Genomic DNA, 20,730 nt, shown 5'->3' with positions numbered 1-20,730 from the left:
AGGTCGTTGGGTGTATTTAAGACAGAGCTTGATAGGTTCTTGATTGGACATGGCATCAAAGGTTATGGGGAGAAGGCTGGGAACTGGGGTTGTCTCATTTTTTAACTGCATTGCATTTGTAGTTTCTAAATGACGATAAACTGAATCCGAATCTGAATCTGAGGAGGAGATAGATAAAGAGGATCAGCCATGATTGAATGGTGGAGCAGACTCGATGGGCCAGATGACCTAATTCTGCTCCTTTGTCTTATGGTCTTATGGTCTTGTGGAGATCTAGTATTGCACTCTCTCTCTAGTTGGGACCTCTAGATACAGACGAAAGGAAACTTTTCTGAACACATTTGACAAATTCTTTCCTATCCAGCCCTTTACGGTGTGGGAGTCCCTGTCAATATGTGGAAAGTTAAAATCACCTACTATCACAACCTTTTCTTTTTTGCAGCAGTCTCCGATCTCTCTACAAACATGCTCCTCTAAATCCCACGGATTGTTGGGTGGTCTATAATATATTCCCACTAATGTGGTCATATCTTTCGTATTCCCTCAGTTCTACCCATAGGGCCTCACTAGATGAGCTCTCCAGTCCGTCCTGACTGAGCACTGCTGAGATGTTTTCCCTGACTAGTAACACCACACCTCCCCCCTTTAATCCCTCCTGCTCTATCATGTTTAAAACAACAGAACCCTGTAACACTGAGCTGCCAGTCCTGCTTCTCCTGCAACCAAGTCTCAATAATGGCTACAATTTCATGTTCCACATGCTGATCCATCCCTTAAGCTTATCCACCTTTCCTACAACACTCCACGCACTGAAATATATGCAGATCAGAATGTTAGTCCCACCGTGCTCAACCTTTTGATTCCTGACCTTGTATGTCAGCTTAGCAACATTAGTCTCCACAATCTTCACACAAGGGTATTCATCCCCCTCCAATTCATGCACGAACCGTCTCCTCTGTACAGGTCCCACCTTGCCTGGAAGAGAGCCAAATGATCTGGTGCTCTGTTTCCCATCCCCCTGCAACTCTAGTTTAAGCTGCCTTCCCCCTCCCTCTTGTCCTACAAGATATTACCTAAATCTTAATACACCTCTAGGTCTTTAAAAAATTTTAAAAAAAGTAACATTAAATCTGACCGCTGGTCAAATTATTAAAAGCCAACGGTTTCTTGGTGGAGTACATCCACAAAGGTTTTGGAGACCGAACGACCAGTGAGTAAGTAGTTCCAGTTCCTGCAGCTGAATAAACTATCCAAATAATAGGCTTTTGGCAGGCTTACAATGGAATAGATACTTTGCAGACAATTACAGGGCTGTAGATCAGTGACTGAATGCTGATGATATTGAGATATAATAGGTTGTTGAAATATGAATGAGGTATTAAGCAGGAGTAACACTTGATTAAATGACAATCTTTAACTCAACAGAGTTAAATACAGGTAAGTACAGATAAATATAGGTTGACCACCCCTTATCCAAAATGCTTGAGGCTAGAAATGTTTCAATTGCGGATTTTTTTCGGAGTTTGGAATATTTGTGTCTGAATAGTGAGATAGTTTGGGGATGTGACCCAAGTTTCAACATGAAAAACATTTATATTTCATATGCAGCTTATACATGTTAATATATATAATATTTTAAATAATTTTGTGCATGAAACAATAATGTGTACATTGAACCATTAGAAAGGAAAGTTGCCGCTTCCTCTGCCATCCAAGTGCAACAATCCTTAGCTGTTTGCATCACCATCGTTCCCAATTCTGAACTTATGTGCTGCTGGTAAAGAGCCTTTGTCTTACACTTGTTCATCACAAACATGGGTCTGTGTTGTGACTCCTTCTCTTTATGTTAGTACTTAACAAGAGGACTAGAATTTAAGAGCAAAGATATAATGTTGAGACTTCATAATGCACTGGTGAGGCCTCATTTGGATATTGTGAGCAGGTTTGGGCCCCTTATCTCAGAAAGGATGTGCTGAAACTGGAGAGGGTTCAAAAGAGGTTCGTGAAAATGATTCCAGGATTCAACGGTTTGTTCACTGAAATTCATAAGAATGAGTGGTGACCTCATTGAAACCTATCAAGTGGTGAACAGCCTTGATAGAGTGGATGTGGAGAGGATGTTTCCCATGGTGGGAGAATCTAAGACCAGAGGACACAGCCTCGGAATAGAGGGATGTCCATTTAGAACCGAGATGAGGAGGAATTTCTTTAGCCAGAGCATGGTGAATCTGTGGAATTCATTGCCACAGGCAGCAGTGGAAGCCAAGTCTTTATGTATATAATTAAGGCAGAAGTTGATAGATTCTTGATTGGTCAGGGTATGAAGGGATACAGGGGGGTGGGGAAGGCAGGAGACTGGGGTTGAGAAGAAAATTGGATCAGCCATGATGAAATGGTGGAGCAGACTCGATGGGCCTAATGGCCTAATTCTGCTTCTAAGTCTTATGGTCTAATATGTACTTAACAGTAAAAATTATTACATACCATTAACATATTGAAACTATAATGTGTGTAGGGTAACTAAAGCAGCATCGGGAGAATACCTGAATCAGCTGTTGATTAACAACAATCAACAGTGGTCTGTCAGTACTGTGTGGAGATCTGCACGTCACCTGACAACCTTGCAGTGCCTAGTGGAATTTCTCATTTGTCATATCATGTCAGCGGTCAAAAAAATTTTGGATTTCTGATGTTTTGGGATTTTGGATTTTCAATTAAGATGTGCTCAACCTGTATTTGATATTTGAAAGTTCAAGGATTTAAGAGTTATTGGGAATTGGCACAGGAGAGAGCTGAGGCCAACACAGATCGATCATAATAATATTGAATGTCAGGTGAGGCTTGAGTGGACTGGTGGCCCAGTCCTGCTCCTATTTTCTTCATGTTTTCATTAACTGATACTGAATAATAACTCCTCTAAAGACCACAAAGATAAAAATCTAGGCTGCTTTTCCAGTGTAGTATTGAGAGAATGCTATACTGTCAGAGATGTCAGCTTTGGAATATGCCAAAACAAGGCCTTATGTACACTCACAGATGCTGTGAAATACTCCATACACTCTATGAAAGTAAGCAAAGAGATTGATCCTGATGTCCTGGACAATATCTGGTCGTCAATGAACTGATCTTAACATGTTGCTATTTAAGGGAACTTCCTGTGTAGAAACTTGGCAATAGTACACTTCAAAAATACTTTATTGGTAATGAAGAGCATTGGGATATCTGTGAGACCTGCAAGCCAATGTTTATACACCTAATTAAGTTCTATCTGTGCTGTCTTTGCTTATTTGTGACCAAGCTGATCATTTGATCCCCTCCCACTGCCCTCATCCATCACCTTCGCTGCCTTATTGCAGCCCAGAGAGCCATCCCAACTCTCAAAAATGGGGCTACTTGCATAACAAAGAGGAATGGCTGTTGTCAGTTCTGCGTTCCACATTCTTAGATATTTCAGCACATGACAACATGTCTTTAAACTCTTGGGTGTTACTATTTCAGAGGATCTCTCCTGGGCCCAGCTTGTAAGTGCAATTGTGAAGAGAACACGGCAGCACCTCAGCTTCCTGAGGAGACTGCAGAGATTCAGCGTGACATCAAAAACTTTGACAAACTTCAACAGACAGGTCATGGAAAGTGTATTGACTGGCAGCATCACAGCCTGGTATGGAAATACCAATGCTTTTGAACAGAAAATCCTGCGAAGGGTAATGGATTTGGCTCAGTTCATCATGAGTAACAGCTGCCCAACCACTAAGCACATCTACGTGAAACACGGTCCATCATCAGAGATCCCCACCACCCAGGCCATGTCCTTTCCTTTATGCTGCCTCAGGGAGAAGGTACAAGAGCCTCAGGACTCGCACCATCAGGCTCAAGAGCAGTTCCTACCCCACAACCATCAAGCTCTTGAACAAAGGACTCACTTGCCCATCCATTAAGATGTTTCTATAACCAATGATCTCACTTTAAGAACTCCTTACCTTGTCATCTCAGGGTCTCGTTATTTATTGCATTTACACAGTTTGTTGTCTTCTGCACTCTGGGTGATTGTTCCTGTTATAGTGACTATTATATAGATATGCTGAGTATGCCCTCAGGGGTGTATATGATGGCATATATGTACTTTGATAATAACATTGATGTTGAACTTTGAACTTGAACTTTAAACTGCTTTACCCCATTGTGCCATAATTGGTTGTCTGTTAAATATGCTCTCAGGGTACACCATCAATCAAAATTCAGTTTTGTTCATTGCTATGATGTGGGGATTTCTGTCTTGGTCAGCATTTCCCTCCCATCCCTGGTTGTCATTGGGAAGGGTTTGAGCAATAACTGGATTACACTTTGAAAGACTTGGTACAGTCTGAGCTGGTTGAATGGCCTCCTTACATACTCCATGTGTCTGAATCAATTAAATTGACATAATTTACTTTTTTTTAAAAAATATCCTAATAAGTTTCCACAGCATTTTGTGAGATTACTCTTTATTTCTGGTAGTTTGTCATCCTGGCACACCATACATGAATGGTGGGGACCACCAAGCAGGGAAATTGATTTATTATTGTCACATGCACTGAGGGACAGTCGAAATCTTGTCTTGCATACTGTTCAATCAGATTGATTCATTTCAACAGTGCACGGGAGTAATTCAAAACAGTAACAAAGTGCAAAACAAAATGCTTCAGTTACAGAGAAAGTGCAGTGCAGATTGACAGCACATAAGCAAGATCATAGCAAAGTAAATTGTGAGTTTAAGAGACCATTCTTATCGTTCCAGGGACCCATTGAACATGGATCAGTGATTCAGGAAGAGCTTCTTTCCCTCTGCTGTGTGGTTTCTGATTGGACCTTGAATCCATGAACACTATGTCACTACCTTTTTCTTTCTCTTTTTGCTCTATTTATCAAATCAAGTTTAATTGTTTTCAAACCGTACATGGATAGAGCTGAATGAGACAGCGTTCCTCCGGGCCCAAGGAGCAAAAGCATACACGTGCATTCAAAATAACGAGAAAGGAAAAAAAAGAACATAATCATGCATGGAAACGAATTTATTTAATTCAACTTCTCAAAAATATATATATACTTAATGTAATCTACAGGTTTTTAAAATTGTACATAGCAAGGTACTGCTGCCGCATAACAATAAATTTCATGACATATGCCGGTGATATTAAAGGTGATTCTGATTCTCATAACAGCGGGACAGAAGCTATATTTGATGGCTGGCAATACATACTTCCAGGCTTTTGAGAATACTGGCCATATCCCCAGTGAATGAAAGTGTGCAAGCGATAACTTAGAGAGAGCATAAAGTAATTTTAAAAGATAAAAAGCTAAACTTGCTGTATTTCACTTTCTTGTTTTTGACCGGTGATAAGCGTGATGTCAGTCCTTGTTCCATTCAGAGACGAACTTGAGCAGATGGTAGGTAAAATCCAGAATCTTGCTGCAGTAAAATCAGAACTCCTGAAATGGTGTGAAGTATGGAAGGAATTGTTCTCGTAAAATTGGCCTCTGAAACTCTGATGTTGAGATATTTATTGCTGGCTACTAGCATTTGACACAAACTATGGTTGCATCAGTGCAATAAATCTATTGGAACTGAATTTCAAATGCAATGTGCAATGCATTGTAGCAAATGGCACATTTCTAGGCAAATAGTAGACGTTATTAGAATCAGGTCTTTTTAAGAGCCTCTTAGATGGGCACATGGAGCCTATCACATAGAGGGCTATGCGTTAGGGAAATTGTAGGCAGTTTCTAGAGTAGGTTACATGCTCGGCACGACATTGTGGGCCGAAGGGCCTGTAATGTGCTGTAGATTTCTATGTTCTATGCTTAGTCCTGATATTTGGTACTGACTATGTGGAGTTTGCACTCTCTCCCTGTGATGGGAGAAGAAGGTTTCATGCAAGTGCTCTGGTTTGCTTCCACGTTTGATAAACCTCATGGGTTGGTAGGTTTATTTGTGACTGTAAATCGCCCCTAGTGTGCAGGTAAGTGTAGAATCTGGCCAGCAGTTCATGGGATTGTGGCGAGAAGAAAATGGGATTAGTGTAAATTGGTGTTTGGCACAAATTTACTAGGCTAAAGAGTCTGATTCTGTGCGTGTCTCTACGACCACAGTATAGTTTAGGAGCCGTGCACGATTGATGCTTATAAAATGAACAAAATCAGCTCCGTGATGGGTTGGAAGATTGGATGTAGTAGTTTAGTTTAATATTAGAAATCAATGGGGGAAAAGTGGAAGGAAATATGTGAAGAATGAGTATGTATTTCAAAAGATGTCCATAAATAAAACAGTAACAAAAACTTCCAGTGTGAATTCTAATGCTGCTGAAGGTCAAGGAATTTTCTCAACCTTAATGTCACAGCCATTTCTAACCAAACCAATTGCCACTGCTGACGATCCCCACGGATTTGTTATCCCTGTGTGACACTCCCTCAGCTCCAATAGTGATTGTTCCAAACATTGAAGATATGTATTCGATCCTGTATAGCAATTAGCAAACATACAATCCTGAAGCAGTGTAACTTAAGCTTACCCAAGTGTAAGTTAATTGTAATTGAGCAGTCAACAAAAGATATGATGTCCATTGGCCCCCAGCTACGAACGAAGCACGGATATGTAACGTATTCCATTTGGTTTGACCATCCCCCAACTCATAGGACTAGTTACAGTAATAAATGCACAACACAGAATACAATGTAGATAGCAAACAGATCCATGGCTCCTACAGTGCTCAGGACTCCAACTTAGCAACAAATCAGAAGAGAGGCATGGTAGTGTATACATCACCTGATGTTTCTAAGATTGACAAGAATCCGTTAACATAAATACAAATATAGACAGGGAATCAATAGCCTTATTTCCACAGCTTATAAATAGCTGACCTGCATTCTCTAAGTACCCTATAATGTCGTTAACTTGGATAAAGTAACAAAATTTGATCTTAATCCTGATAAAAAATAATTTAAAACTTCTCTACAGTTACGATAATGCAGTATCCGAGTCACAGTGTACTTTGTCATTTATTGTATCATTTTAAAATTAATATTTATTTGAATAATAATAGTCTTGATTTGTTTGGTAAGCTGATACATTCTATTAATACAGATTTTAAATAGCTAATAAGCCTATGCAAGCCTTTTATGAATGCACTCTTCACACAATGTACATCTGCTCATATTTAAAATCCTGTGTGCCTTCCTTGCTAGCCACTGACATGGCACACAACGTCTTCCCTGAAAACGAGGGAAATGGAATTATCAATTGGTTAATTATCTTAGCCTTTTAACAATACTCAGACGAATTAAAAATACCATCACCTTTACATAAATTACAATACATAATGTTCTAATTATTTAAATTGATACCATTCCTAACAGTGATTACATTTAATTGGAATGCCTAGGAACTCAAATTTCAATGTTTATGTAATAAAGGTGTTGGACTGTCTGAGATTCTGCTGGATATAAAAAAAAGTATAACTTCTTTAGAAAATTGCGAAGTGACTTATCTGCAATATTCATCCTGACATCCCATCAGTGAAAGATTCTGTCTTGGCTGGGTTAGATAATATCAAGAAAATTTATGGAGAAATAATGTCTTCACAGTGACATGTAAGGTGATGTTATTAAACTGTGATACTTCTGCTTTCTATTTTAAATACTTGACTTTTGAAGATATCAACTATGCTAAGATAAAGAATTTTATTAATGAGGAAAAATACTGACAACAGGGCAGGGAACAGTAAGACAATACAGCATGAAGCTAAGTATATTTACATCATTCAGTTTTTGTGTTTTACTTTAGGAGGGATACTTGGCTGCAGCTGAAAGGTGGGCTTTGTGGCTTTCTGACATAGGAGGAGGCCATTTGACCCATCAAATCTATGCTGGATCTTCGAGTAATACCAGCAAGATCATTCCCCCTACTTATTTCCCTGTAATTATAAACGTGGGTGGTTGAACATTCGGAGATCAAACATAAAGGGTTAACTTTATACTGGTAATGATTAGACCCGTAACAGTGTTGATGTACAGAGGGATCATGTTGAAAGCTCAATGAAAGTGTTTGCACGGGTTGCAGGCTGGTCAAGAAGGTGTGTGGCCTTTATTAGCTGAGGCAATGGATTCAAGAGTCAGGAAATTAAGTTACAGCTTTATAAAACTCTTGTTAGGCCGCATCTGGAGTATTGCATTGAATTCTGGTTGCCGCATTATAGGAAAAATGTGAAAGTTCTGGAGAGAGTTAAGAAGAGTTTTATCAAGATGGCACCTGAATTAGAGGGCATAAATTATCAGGAGAGGTTGTACACATTTGTATTGTTCCCCCTGGAACAGCAGATGCAGAGGGGAGACCTGGTAAGGGTCTATCAGATTATGAGATGCGAGTAGTGCCAGTATCTTTCTCCCGGGGTGAAAATGTCTACGGTGAGAGGGAGAAAGTTCAAAGGAGATGTGCAGGTAAGTTTTTTAGACAGAGAGTTGGGGGGTGGGGGGGTGGCTGGAATGCACTAACGTGGGTGGTAGTTCAAGTAAATGGTAAAGGTTAAAGAGGCTCTTAGGTACATGAATGGGCAGAGAATGAAAGGATATAGATATTGTGTAGGCAGAAAATATTAGTTTAGTTAGATTTTTAATTCCTAGTTTAATTGATTCAGTACAGCATTGTGGATTAAAGAGGGTTCCTCTGCGGTAATGGCCTCCTCTACTGTCAAGATGAAGCCACACTCAGGTTAGAGGAACAACATCTTATATTCAGTCTGGGTAGCCTCCAACCTAATGGCATGAACATTGATTTCTCTAAATTCTGTTAATGCCCCTCCTCTTCTTCTTACCCCATCCCTTATTTATTTATTTGTTTGTTTGTTTATTTATTTATTTCCCCCTTTTTTTTCCCTCTCTGTCCCTCTCACAATCACTCCTTGCCTGTTCTCCATCTCCCTCTGGTGCTCCCCTTCCCCTTTCTTTCTCCCTAGGCCTCCCGTCCCATGATCCTTTCCCTTCTCCAGCTCTGTATCCCTTTTGCCAATCAACTTTCCAGCTCTTAGCTTCATCCCTTCCCCTCCTGTCTTCTCCTATTATTTCAGATCTCCCCCTCCTCCTCCCATTGTCAAATCTCTTACTATCTCTTCTTTCAGTTAGTCTTGACGAAGGGTCTCGGCTCGAAACGTCGACTGTACTTCTTCCTGTAGATGCTGCCTGGCCTGCTGTGTTCCACCAGCATTTTGTGTGTGTTGCTTGAATTTCCAGCATCTGCAGATTTCCTCGTGTTTGCATTCTATAACCAGCGGTCACTTTATTAGATACGGGAGTGGAACCCAGTGTGGTAGCCCATCCACTTCAAGCTTCGATTGTTGTGCATTAAAAGGTGTTCATCTGCACACCACTGTTGTAAAAACATAGTTATTTGAGTTGTTGCCTTCCTGTCAGCTTGAACCAGTCTGGCCATTCTCCTCTGACCTCTCTCATTAACAAGGCATTTTGCCCACTGAACTGCCGCTTACTGGATGTTTTTTGATTTTCGCACCATTTTCAGAAATCTCTAGAGACAGTTGTGCATGAAAATCCCAGGAAATCAGTAGTTCCTGAGATACTCAAACCTGGCACCAACAATCATTCCGCAGTCAAAATCACTTAGAGTCTTCCCCATTCTGATGTTTGGTCTGAACAACAACTGAACCTTTTGACCATGTCTGCATGCTATTTTTGCACTGAGTTGCTGCCACGTGATCGATTGATTAGATATTTGCATTTGCACAGGTGCACTAAATAAAATGCCCATGGAGCGTATGTTCTCTGCTCTCTAAATGCAAGTTGCATCTACAACATGGTGACACAAACAGATAAGAAGTAATTGCCATTCCAGAGACATGGCTACAGAGTGGCCAAAGTGGGAAACTAAATATTTCAGTGTTGAGAGGAAGAGGATGTAGGTAAGCAGTTAGATAGAAGTGATGACATCAGATCTGCAGTAAGACGGGATCTTGGCTCACTAGATTAAACTTGATTCTGATCTGAGAATTGGTTAGTTATGAAAGGGGTCTCTGGGAAAAGAAACCACAGAACAATAAAGTTTTACATTACGTTGGAAAATGATGTAGTTCAATATGGAATCATTGTTCCTAGTCTAAACAAAGGAAATTGTGAAGGTCTGAAGGGCAAGTTGGCTGCGGTAGGCAGGGAAATTATGTTCAAGCTTATGATAATGGACGGGTATCTGAAAAAATACATTTAAGACGAATGTGCATTCTATTAAGTGCGGCAATACAAAAGGAAATACGGTACAGCAATGGATTACCTAATAAAAATAGCCCGGAAAAGTAATATGCCTGAGATGCGGGAATATTTTAGGATTATTGTTAAAGAGATGTGAAAAACAGGTAAACTGAAAGGTTCCATAAAAGCAGACTGTAAAATCATTTTTAGCTATGTAAAGTGGAAGACCATAAGGAACAATATGGTACGCTTGCACACAGATTTGGGACAATGCAAAATGGGAAATGAAGAATTAAACAAATGCTTTGCATCTGTCGTCACCCAAGAAGGAACAAACAGCCTTCCAGAAATACTGGAGGAACAAAAGTCAAGTACAAATGAAGAAGTTTTGGAAATTAGTTTTAATAAATGGATGGCGAATGTGATAAACCTGAAAATGAGAAATTCCACAGATCTATGTTTTAAAAGAAATAGAAGAGATACTTGATTTTGGTTGTAATCTTTCAATGATTCCTGCAGACTGGAGGGTAGCAAGTGTAGCCACGCTATTTAAGAAACAATGGAGTGAGAATACAGAGAATTACTAACCTGTTAGCTTAATATCTTCTATGAAAATACTGGAATGTATAATAAAGTATACAATTACCTAGAAAATAATGATATTATTGAACAAAGTCAGTATGAACTTATGAAAGAGAAAGCATACTTGACTAGGGAAAATACTGTTGGAGGAACTCGACAGGTTGAGCAGTATCTGGTGAGTGAAAGGAATTGTCAAAATTTTGAGTTGAAACCTTGCATTAGAGTTCCTCCATCAGATAGTTTCTTGCTCCAGATTCCAGTGACTGCAGCTCTGATCACTCAACTGTCCTCCTTCTCCCTGCATATTGCCAGAGGCTAAAGGGCAAGGCTCCAGAGATGAGGACAACAAAGAGGTGGTCACGGGAGCCTGAGGAGTGGCTGTGGATTGCTTCAAGTTGGTCGACTGGGCCGTGTTCAAGGACTCATCAGAGGATCAGGCCAAGTGCACCACGTTTGTCACAGACTTTATAAGATGAGTGTACCCACAAAATAATTCAGAGTTTTCCCTAACCAGACGCCTTGGATAAATCCTGAGATCCGCAAGTAGCTGAGAGCCGGATCAGTGACATTTGGGTCTGGCGACCAAGTAAGATACAAGAGGTCCAGGTATGATCTCCGGAAAACAATCTCATGTGCGAGGTGGCAAATCCAGACCAAACTTGAATCACTGAAGGATGCTTGAGCTCTGTGGCAAGGCGGGAATGCTATCACCTCTTAAAAAGTGAAACCAGGCAACAGAGGTGACAGTGAAGCTTTGCTCCTAGATCAGCTCAATGCCTTCTTTGCTCATTTTGAATGTGGAAGAGATGCTGTTGCCAATCTGAAGTGAGGATCCAATTACAAAAGGAGGTTTTGAGGCCTTGGTCTCAGAGCTTATTGATTAGTTTTGAGGGGATGATAGTATTGAATGCCGAGCTGTAGTTGATGAAGAGCATCCTGATGTATGAATCTTCATTATCCAGATTTTCCAGGGATGTCCATGCACTATCTTGAGATTTATTATCTTGCAGGTATTTACAGGAAAAAAAGAAATACAATGTGTAACAGGGAAACAAAATTAAAAAGGGTGATGAATACAGGACTGAAGGTGTTATATTTGAACGCATGTAGTATACAGAATAACGTAAATGATCTTGTAGCACATTTAGAGATTGGCAGGTATGAATTCATGGGTATCACTGAGCTGTGGCTGAGAGATCATAGTTGGGAGCTTAACATCAAAGGATGCACATTGTATCAAAAGGACAGGCAGGTGGACAGAGTGTGGCTCTGTCGATAAAAAATGAAATCAAATCCTTAGAAAGAGGTGACATAGGATCAGAAGGAACTGCAAGGGTAAGAAGACCTTGATGGGAGTTGTATACAGGTCTCCAAATGGTAAAAACTTAAATAAATGAATGAGAATGAATGCTCCAACAGTACGTAGCAACTTGCAGCAGAGATCCCACTGAAAACAAATTGTTCAGCCATATGCTATGCCCAAATATGACTGTAAATTGGGTTGCATTTGCTTGATTTCATTTCATATATTTTGACAAAAAGAAGGCTAATTAAAATAACATTTGTCCCTGATGTTATAATTGAATAATATCGGAGTAGAATCACGGATTCATAGAGTCATACAGCACAAAAAATGGTCCTTCAGACCAATTCAGTCATGTTGACCAAGGTGCCATCCTGAACCAGGTCCACTTGCATTTGCCTTTCCTATCCATTAACAAGTCAGAATGTCTTTTAAATGTTGGATTTATATCTGCCTCCATCACTTCCTCTGGCAGTTTGTTGTGTATACCCTCTACTCTTTGGAAACATTGCCCCTTAGGTCCCCTCTACACCACTTCCCTTCTCATTTCAAACCTATGTCTTCTGGTTTCACATTTATCTATTCTGGGAAGCTCAGGATTTTGTAAATCTCTAAGGGCACCACTTAGTTTCCTTTGCTCCAGGCAAAATAGCCCAGCTTAACTTGTCTTTCCTTACAACTCAAGTTGTCCAATGCTGGCAATATCCCGTGAATCTTTTCTGCACTTTTTCAGCTTAATCATATCCTTCATACAGTATGGCCTCTGGAGCTGCATTCATTACTTTAGTACCTGATAATTGCTGAAGTCAGTAACCAAAAGTTAGCTTCTCATGACTTCCATCACAAGGTGGTGAGACAAACAAGGGATGATTTAGGGGCACCCCTTCGATGGGAGTTCAGTGAAACAGTCTCTCATTGCTCCCCCCTGTGATCACCTTGTTCTTCTTCCTCCCTTCCCCTGCCTTCTTGCTCTGATTTCTCATCTTTTTTTCCAGTCCTGCTGAAGGGTCTCAGCCCAAAAGGTTGACTGTTTACTCTTTTCCATAGATGCTGCCTGGCCTGCTGAGTTCCTCCAGCATTTTGAGTGTGTTGTGATGGCTTATGGGAGCTGAAAGAATTTGTGCAAGTGTTGAGACGGAGACCCGACAACGATGCAGAGGATTTTGGAATGAAGTTACCAAGAGCCAAATGAAAGTTGATCTTAGGTTGGTGAATAGCATAAAGATACAGCAAATAGAAATGCTTTATCACAGATCCTGTAATCCAGGTTCTACCGAAGACCTGTTGGGCTGTCTGAATGGAGTTTGGGTATTCTTAGAACATTAAACATTACAACATCGTACAGGATCTTCATCCCACAATGTCATGCCAATCTTTTGATCTAATCCAAGATCAATCTAGTCCTTGCCTCCCACATGGCCCTCCATTTTTCTACTATCCATGTACCTACCTAAAAGTTTCTTAAATGCCCCCAAATATATCTGCTTCCCCCACCATCCAGGGATGTCGTTCCACACACCCACCGCTCTATATGAAAAACCTGCCTCAGACATCCCTCCTATGCTTTCCTCCATCTTAAAATTATGTCCCCTCGTAACAAACATCCCAAAGTGGTGCTGGTTCCTAGGTCAACTGCCACTGTAAATTGCTTCTGGTGTGAAGTTACTATTCTTGGTTGGTGCAGCTGTAACGAAACCCAACTTCCCTCGGGATCAATAAAGTATGTCTGTCTGTCTGTCTGTTAGTTGATGAATCTGGGGTGAGTTGATAGGGGTGCAAACATGATTTAAAATGGTATTGGTGCACGGTTAGTGCTTTATAGTCAGTGTGGATTCACTGGGCTTCTTTTTCTGCTGAGTGTGTCTGTGGATTACAGGGGGTAGGTTGAGCTAAGTGCCTGAAGAAGGTCATAGAATCAAACAAAATTGTGCCGCAGACAGAAATCTTTTTTGTGCTGGTCAGGCCAGTGGGAAAGTTAATAGTATTTTGGAGATTATTGCAAGTATGAGAACAGGATTTTTTCCTCTACAACCCTAAATGGGTTTAGTGAGACCATACCAGTCTACCACATATCGTTTCTGAATTCTTTATTCAGAGGTGAGGTATCAACTTCAGAGGCAATGCAATGAAGACTTACGGGGTGGAGAGATGGGATGAGGGTGTTGTCCCTTTGGGAAGTATTGAGCAAAAAGGGTATGTACACTCCGGAGTTTGGAACAATCAAATGTGATTTCATTGGAACATAAGATTTTGAGGAGGCTTAACAGAGTAAAATCTGAGAAGACACTTCCTTTGGCTGGATTGGTTAGACTCTTTATTTTGCACATTGGGTATTTGCTATGTGATGATTTTTAATGGGTTTCATTGTGTTGTGGCTGCCTGCAAGAAGACAAATCTCAAGGTTGTATACAGTAAACATATTCTAATAATAAATGTACTTTGAGCTCAGAGGCTCATAGGCTCTGGATAAAAGTTTGTCAATTTAGTCCTGAGATTTCAAAGGCTTTCTTCACACAGAGGTGTGAAACATTGGAATTCTTTACCTCAGGGGATTGTGGATACTCAGCCATTCTGTATATTCAAGGCTGGGAATGGCAACTTTTAGAATCATGAGAATGAAGAACGTGAAGGTAGGAAAGTGAACCAAGTTGGAAAGTAGGTCTTGATTTTACTGCATGAAAGACCAGGTTCAAGGGGCCATATGCCCTATACCCGTTTCAGTCTCTTTTAGGAGAAAAGTCTGTGGGGAGACAAGAGTGTTTGAAGGGATTCTGATATTGATTGGGATATAGGGTGCCATAGAACTTGAAAAGGAATGGGGTCAATAGTATGTAATGGGCTCCTGGATCAGCTTCAGGTCACTAGAGAAGGGGAACAGAAAACTACTGCAGCCAAATGTTAAAATAAAAATCAGTAAAAATGCACAAACAAGAGAAAATCTGCAGATGCTGGAAATCCAAGCCACACTCACAAAATGCTGGAGGGACTCAGAAGGCTTTTTTCTGTGGAAGAGGGTAAACATTTGATGCTTCGGGCCAAGGTCTTCATCAGGACTGGAGGAAAAAGATGAGGTCAGAGTAAGAAGGTGGTGGGGGGGGGCACAATTAAGTAAAAACACACAGTTATGTTTCAGCAAATGTGAGCAGAGATAAGCCAGCAATGCTCTAGAAGGTGAAAGAATGCAATTTTGTCAACAGTCACAGCTGATGGCTGAGCAAAGTGCAGATTTTGTCAAAGTACATTGAGGGGGTTAAGAACTGGAAGCATCCTGCTGGAGTAGGAGGCTGAAGTGTGGCTTTTTATTTTATCATTAAAAATATCGCCTCAGTCCTGATTTAGTGTGAGGTGTCATTTAAGTCTCAGGGACGAGTTCTGGAGTTTAATGTTTCCTGAAGATAAACAGGTTTGTTTATCATCAGGATGAGAGCACAGCCAAAATTCATCGCAATGAGTCTGGTATGGTGAGTTTGTTGTGTGAAAAGAGATCAAATAGGTTGAGCCTACAACTCAGTAGTTATCACAGAATCAGGTTTAATACCACTGGAATACGTCGTGAAATTGTGTGAGCAGCAAAAAATACATGATATAGAAAAAAAGAGTAAATCAATTGCAGTAGGTAGATATATGCTTCTGTACCTCCTTTCTGATGGTAATCTTCCTGATGGATATTTTAGATATTGAAATTTATACTATGAAGTGCTGTATATTTTAGACATTGATATGTGTGTTTGATAAACAAAAACATCTATTAGTTCAAATGGAAAATAGACAGAAATAGCAATGATATTTGGTGGATATATTTAGTGTGATATAACTGACATGTAATTCGTCACCACAAGCCTCGACATCCATCACATTATTCTTCACAACTTCTTCGATGGGATCCTACCACTAAACACATCTTTACCTTCTCCCCACCCCCCATCACTCTCCACTTCCCTCAGGGATCGCTCTCTCAATTGACCCCTCCCCACTGATATTCCTCCTAGCACTTACCTCTGCAAGTGCACACCTGCCCATTCACCTCCTCCTTCACTACCAAACCCTCTTTCCAGTTGAGGCAAGACTTCAGCTGCGAGTCTGTTGGGGTCACCTACTATATCCGGTGGTCCGGGTGCACCCCCCCCCCCACGTCTGTGAGACCTGATGCAGATCGGAGGACTGCTTTGTTGAGCACCTTCGCACCGTCTTCAGCAGGCAGGATTTCCCTGCGGCCAACCACTTTAATTCCACTCCCTATTCCCATTCCGACATGTTGGTCCATGGCCCCCTCTACTGCCTTGATGAGGCCACTCCCAGGTTGGAGGAGCAACATTTCATATTTCGTCTGGGTAGCCTCCAACCAGGCAGCATGAACATCGATTTCTCTAACTTAAGATAATTTCTCCCCCTTTCCCCTTCTCTCTCTTTCCATTCCCCATCTGTTCTCACCTGTCTATCACCTCCCTCTGGTGCCCCTCTTTCTTCCCTTTCGCCTATGGTCCACTCTCCTCTCCTATCAGATTCCTCTTCTTTAGCCCTTTACCTTTTCCACTTTTCACTCCCACCTACCTTCCCCCTCACCCGGCTTCACCTATCACCTGTCAGCTTGGACACCTTCCCCTCCCCACACCTTCTTATTCTTGCTTCTTCCCCCTTAATTTCTAGTCCTGATTTCGTGTGTGCATTTCTGGATTTCCAGCATCTGCAGAATCTCTTGTGTTTAAGATTTTCATTCATGTATCTTTTTGACAAACTCATAGCTTCCTTGTCATCGATACTGTTCTTACTTGGCACTCATTTCTGGATCAATGACGCAAGCCTCTGGACACTAATTGGGCTACTGTGCAGCTTTACCCAAGACCAGTTCATTGGCTGAATATTACTTTAGTCTGTCCTGTGGACCATAACGAGGCAGCAATAAGAATGCCTAGACGAGCCTTGAGGTGACCTCACCCCTTTAAATTTGAGGCACTATCCAAACTTCCATATTCTCCCATTCAGTGCAAAGCCAAAGATGCGGTGGAAGATTTTGCTAATAAATCAAGCAAGCTGCCCGCAGCAGACTGTAGATAATTAGCACACTGCACTTTTGGCCGCCTTATACTATCAGCTCCCAGCCCAGACTTTGCCTTTGCAAAATTAGGCCCCTGCGTACTTCCAGGCAGAAAACGTTCTGTCCGTTGCCTCGGGGGAGAACAAGGAAGAAATTACTGGCTCTGTGTCTTGTGGAGACCAATGTGAGGGTCACCTTGTGGTTTGTTGATGAGGTCAATGAGCGAAGCATATCAAGCAGTCTAAACTTAGCTTTGAAGCTGCTTAGCTCAAAGGATTTGAAAGAAGTGGCTGTGGAGATAATGGGTACAGTGGCTGCCATCTTCCAAAATTCCACAGATTCTGGAACAGTTCCCACAGATTAGAAGGTGGTAAATGTAGCCCCATTTTTTAAGAAAGGAGTGGGATGGACATATACTTAGAACAACTATTTACAAAAGAAATGAGACAGAAATCGAGAAGCAATAGGCAAGATACCCAGATAACAGTAGAGTGAAAAGCATTTTGCAATATACAGTACTGTGCAAAAGTCCTAGGCACATATACAGAGCTAGGGTGGCTAAGACATTGGCATAGTATTGCAGTAATTTTATGTATTGCACTGTACTGCTGCTGCAAAAGAAAAGCAAATTTCATGACACATGTGAGTGATGATAAGCCCGATTCTGACATGGGTCTCTATTGTGGACTGAGAGTGGGGAGGGGGCAGGGAGAAGGGGATCTTGGTTGGGAAAAGTGGAAGGGAGAAGGGAGAGAGCGGGAAGCACCAGAGAGACATTCTGTAATGACGACTAGATTAATTGTTTGGAATCTAATTACCTTGCCTGGTCTTAAGGCTGGGTGTTTTTACACCCCCTGCAACCAACTGCCCTGGCACTCCTCCTCTGCCACCTGTCCCACACCCGTCCCAAGATGCTCCACCCTTGCCATTCCCAACATCTTTGCTCCAAACTCACCATCTGCTCCACGTTGACAAATAGAGTACTCTGCAAAACTCCTAGGCACCCCACCTATATATATACCTAAAACTTGTGCACAGTACTGTATTACTAAGAAAACAGTAATGGGGCACTTCATAGGGCTTATGAAAGAGAAATCATGTTTGCCAAATGTATTAAGAATATTTTGAGGTTCTAACTAGCAAAATAGATGAGGATAGCCAGTTGATATGATGTATTTGGACTTACAGAAGCCCCAGATCAGGTGCCACAAAAAACAAAATTACACTACACAACATGAGGTGGAATAGAATTCAAATATTTTCAGAATTGTTTAACAGACAGAAAATAGAGAATAAGAATAAATGAGTCACTTTCAGGTTGAGAGGCTGTGAAAAGCAGGGCAATATTCTCCCTAATTTGTAACGACCAGTGAGTGCAAAAATCTTGCGCTGTGCAACTTCTTGCCTAGCAGCAGCAACATGAGTGTACTGAATAATCTCTTCAATAGAAACAGTATAAATAGCCCCGTTCTGAAATCTGCAGATAAATTATCACAAACTCCACGTTGTCAACACTGTCCGCATCAGAGTCCGGAGCAGGAAACGTGATTGTGTACGATTGTGAAACATACGTACTTAACATGTCAATGAGGTAGAGTGTGACAACCTTCTGTGCACAGTTCAAATCCCTTTGTATGCTAGTAGCAAAAGATGCGTGCACAAGCACACACACACACACCTCAGAGGGGACATTGAAGTAGGGTGCTGTAAAGACTGGTTTTGGTCAGCTGGTCACTGTTCAACTTCGCAATCTATACAAATGATTCGGTTGAATGGAATCAAGCATAATATATTCATATTTACTGATGATACGAATTTAAGTGGTTCCTTAAGGTTGTCATAGCCTGGGGTAGTGTTGGGATAAGCTTCCATTACCTATTAAGTGCTCCCAATGACAAGCGCCTCAAATAGCCTCTGACAACTCAGTCCGGCTCCTGTCTTTCACATTTGATGTAGGTACTAAGCCCGGCAGAACTGTTTCTACTGACAGGAGAAGGGACAAAGGTGGGTTACTAGTGCCTTTGGCCGGATAGGATTCATCAGATGTAGTAGGCAGCTCATCTAGGAGAAGTAAGACTCTGATCTCAAACCTCGGTGCCTTGCGGATATACCCACTCATGAGAAGGACTTTGGGAGTAAACCCCAGGGGAAAATCCAGAGCTGGGGTCTCTAAAGCAGTCCTTCGTTGAGTTCAACGTTGACTGGCAACTCCTGCAATGCCGCTGGTGTCAAACTGTATGGGTCTCTGTCGTTCCTTGGAACTAATCAGCTGTGCGGAGAGGGGGAGCCTGCTACACGGGCAACAGCTTGCTCCCCATATCATAATGCCCTAGCTTGCATATCACGTAGACAGCTGGGACAGAAATTTCATGGTCAATTCCGGCCAATGGAAGGCCTCACTAAGTTAGGTGTCATCTGTGTGTAGAGTGAATGTAAAGAGATATCAGGAGACATAACCAGGCAAAGTTTATGGACTTTGTGAGGCAGATGTAATGTGGAAAAACTGGTAGACAGAAATAAAGGTAGAGTATATTTTAAGTGGTGAGAGATTCAAAAGCGCTTGAGTTCAGAGGGAGCTGGGTATCATAGAAAATTAATGTGCAGGTACAGGAAGCAATTGGGAAGGTAACAAATATATTCGGGATTTGAGCACAAGAGTAAAGACATCTTGCTCCATTTATGTTGGGCCCTGGAGAAATTGCATCTGGACTATTGTGTAGAATACTTTTGGAAGTATTTACCGTATTTGTGACAGGAGGAGTGCAGTGAAGATTTATCAGACTGACTCCTGGGATAGTGAGTTTGCTGTATTAGAAGGGATCAAGCAAATTGAGTCAATGCTCTTCTGAGATGATCTCTGTATTGAACCATCTGAATGATTGACTTCACGTCTCCAGATTTCAATGAGTGATCTTGCTCAACTGTACTGAGGTGACTTCATTCCTTTAAGTTTGAGGGACTAATTGAATAAAAAGTCAGAGGAGATTAACAGTGGTGATATTTTCCTTGGTTGTGTATGCCTAAAACTATGTTTCAAAATAAGGAGTCAGCTATTTTAGACAAAGTTGAACAAAAAATCCACATTCAGAGGGATCATTAACATTCATAGCTCAAGATGACCATGGAGGCTTAGCTGCTGAGTGCATTGAAGGCAAAAGACTGAGATTTTTGTCTGCATTTTAAAGAAGTAAATCTACCTCAGTAAAAGGTACTGAGGTAAAAGATCAATCATGATAATATTAAATAGCGGAACAGGCAGGAGGGGCTTCATAGGTTACTCCCACTTCTATTTTCATGTCCTTATCCAAGGCTTGATATCCTCAGAAATTATATTGTTTTCTAAAAACTCTCCACATGACCATTAGAAAAAGGAGCAGAATTAAGCCTTTCAAGTCTGTTTTGCCTTTCAATTATGACTGATTTCTTTTTGGCTTTTCTCAACCTCATTAACTTGAAGCCCTTGCCAATCAAGAACCTATCAATATCTGCCTTAAACACACCCTGTGATCTGTCCTCCATTGCTTTCTGTGGCAATGAGTTCCACAGATTCACTATCCTCTTGCTGAAGCAATTCCCCTCTTTC

The sequence above is a fragment of the Hemitrygon akajei genome, chromosome 7 (assembly GCF_048418815.1).
Source record: "Hemitrygon akajei chromosome 7, sHemAka1.3, whole genome shotgun sequence".
In the NCBI taxonomy this organism is placed as follows: domain Eukaryota; kingdom Metazoa; phylum Chordata; class Chondrichthyes; order Myliobatiformes; family Dasyatidae; genus Hemitrygon; species Hemitrygon akajei.
This window is presented reverse-complemented; position numbering follows the sequence as displayed.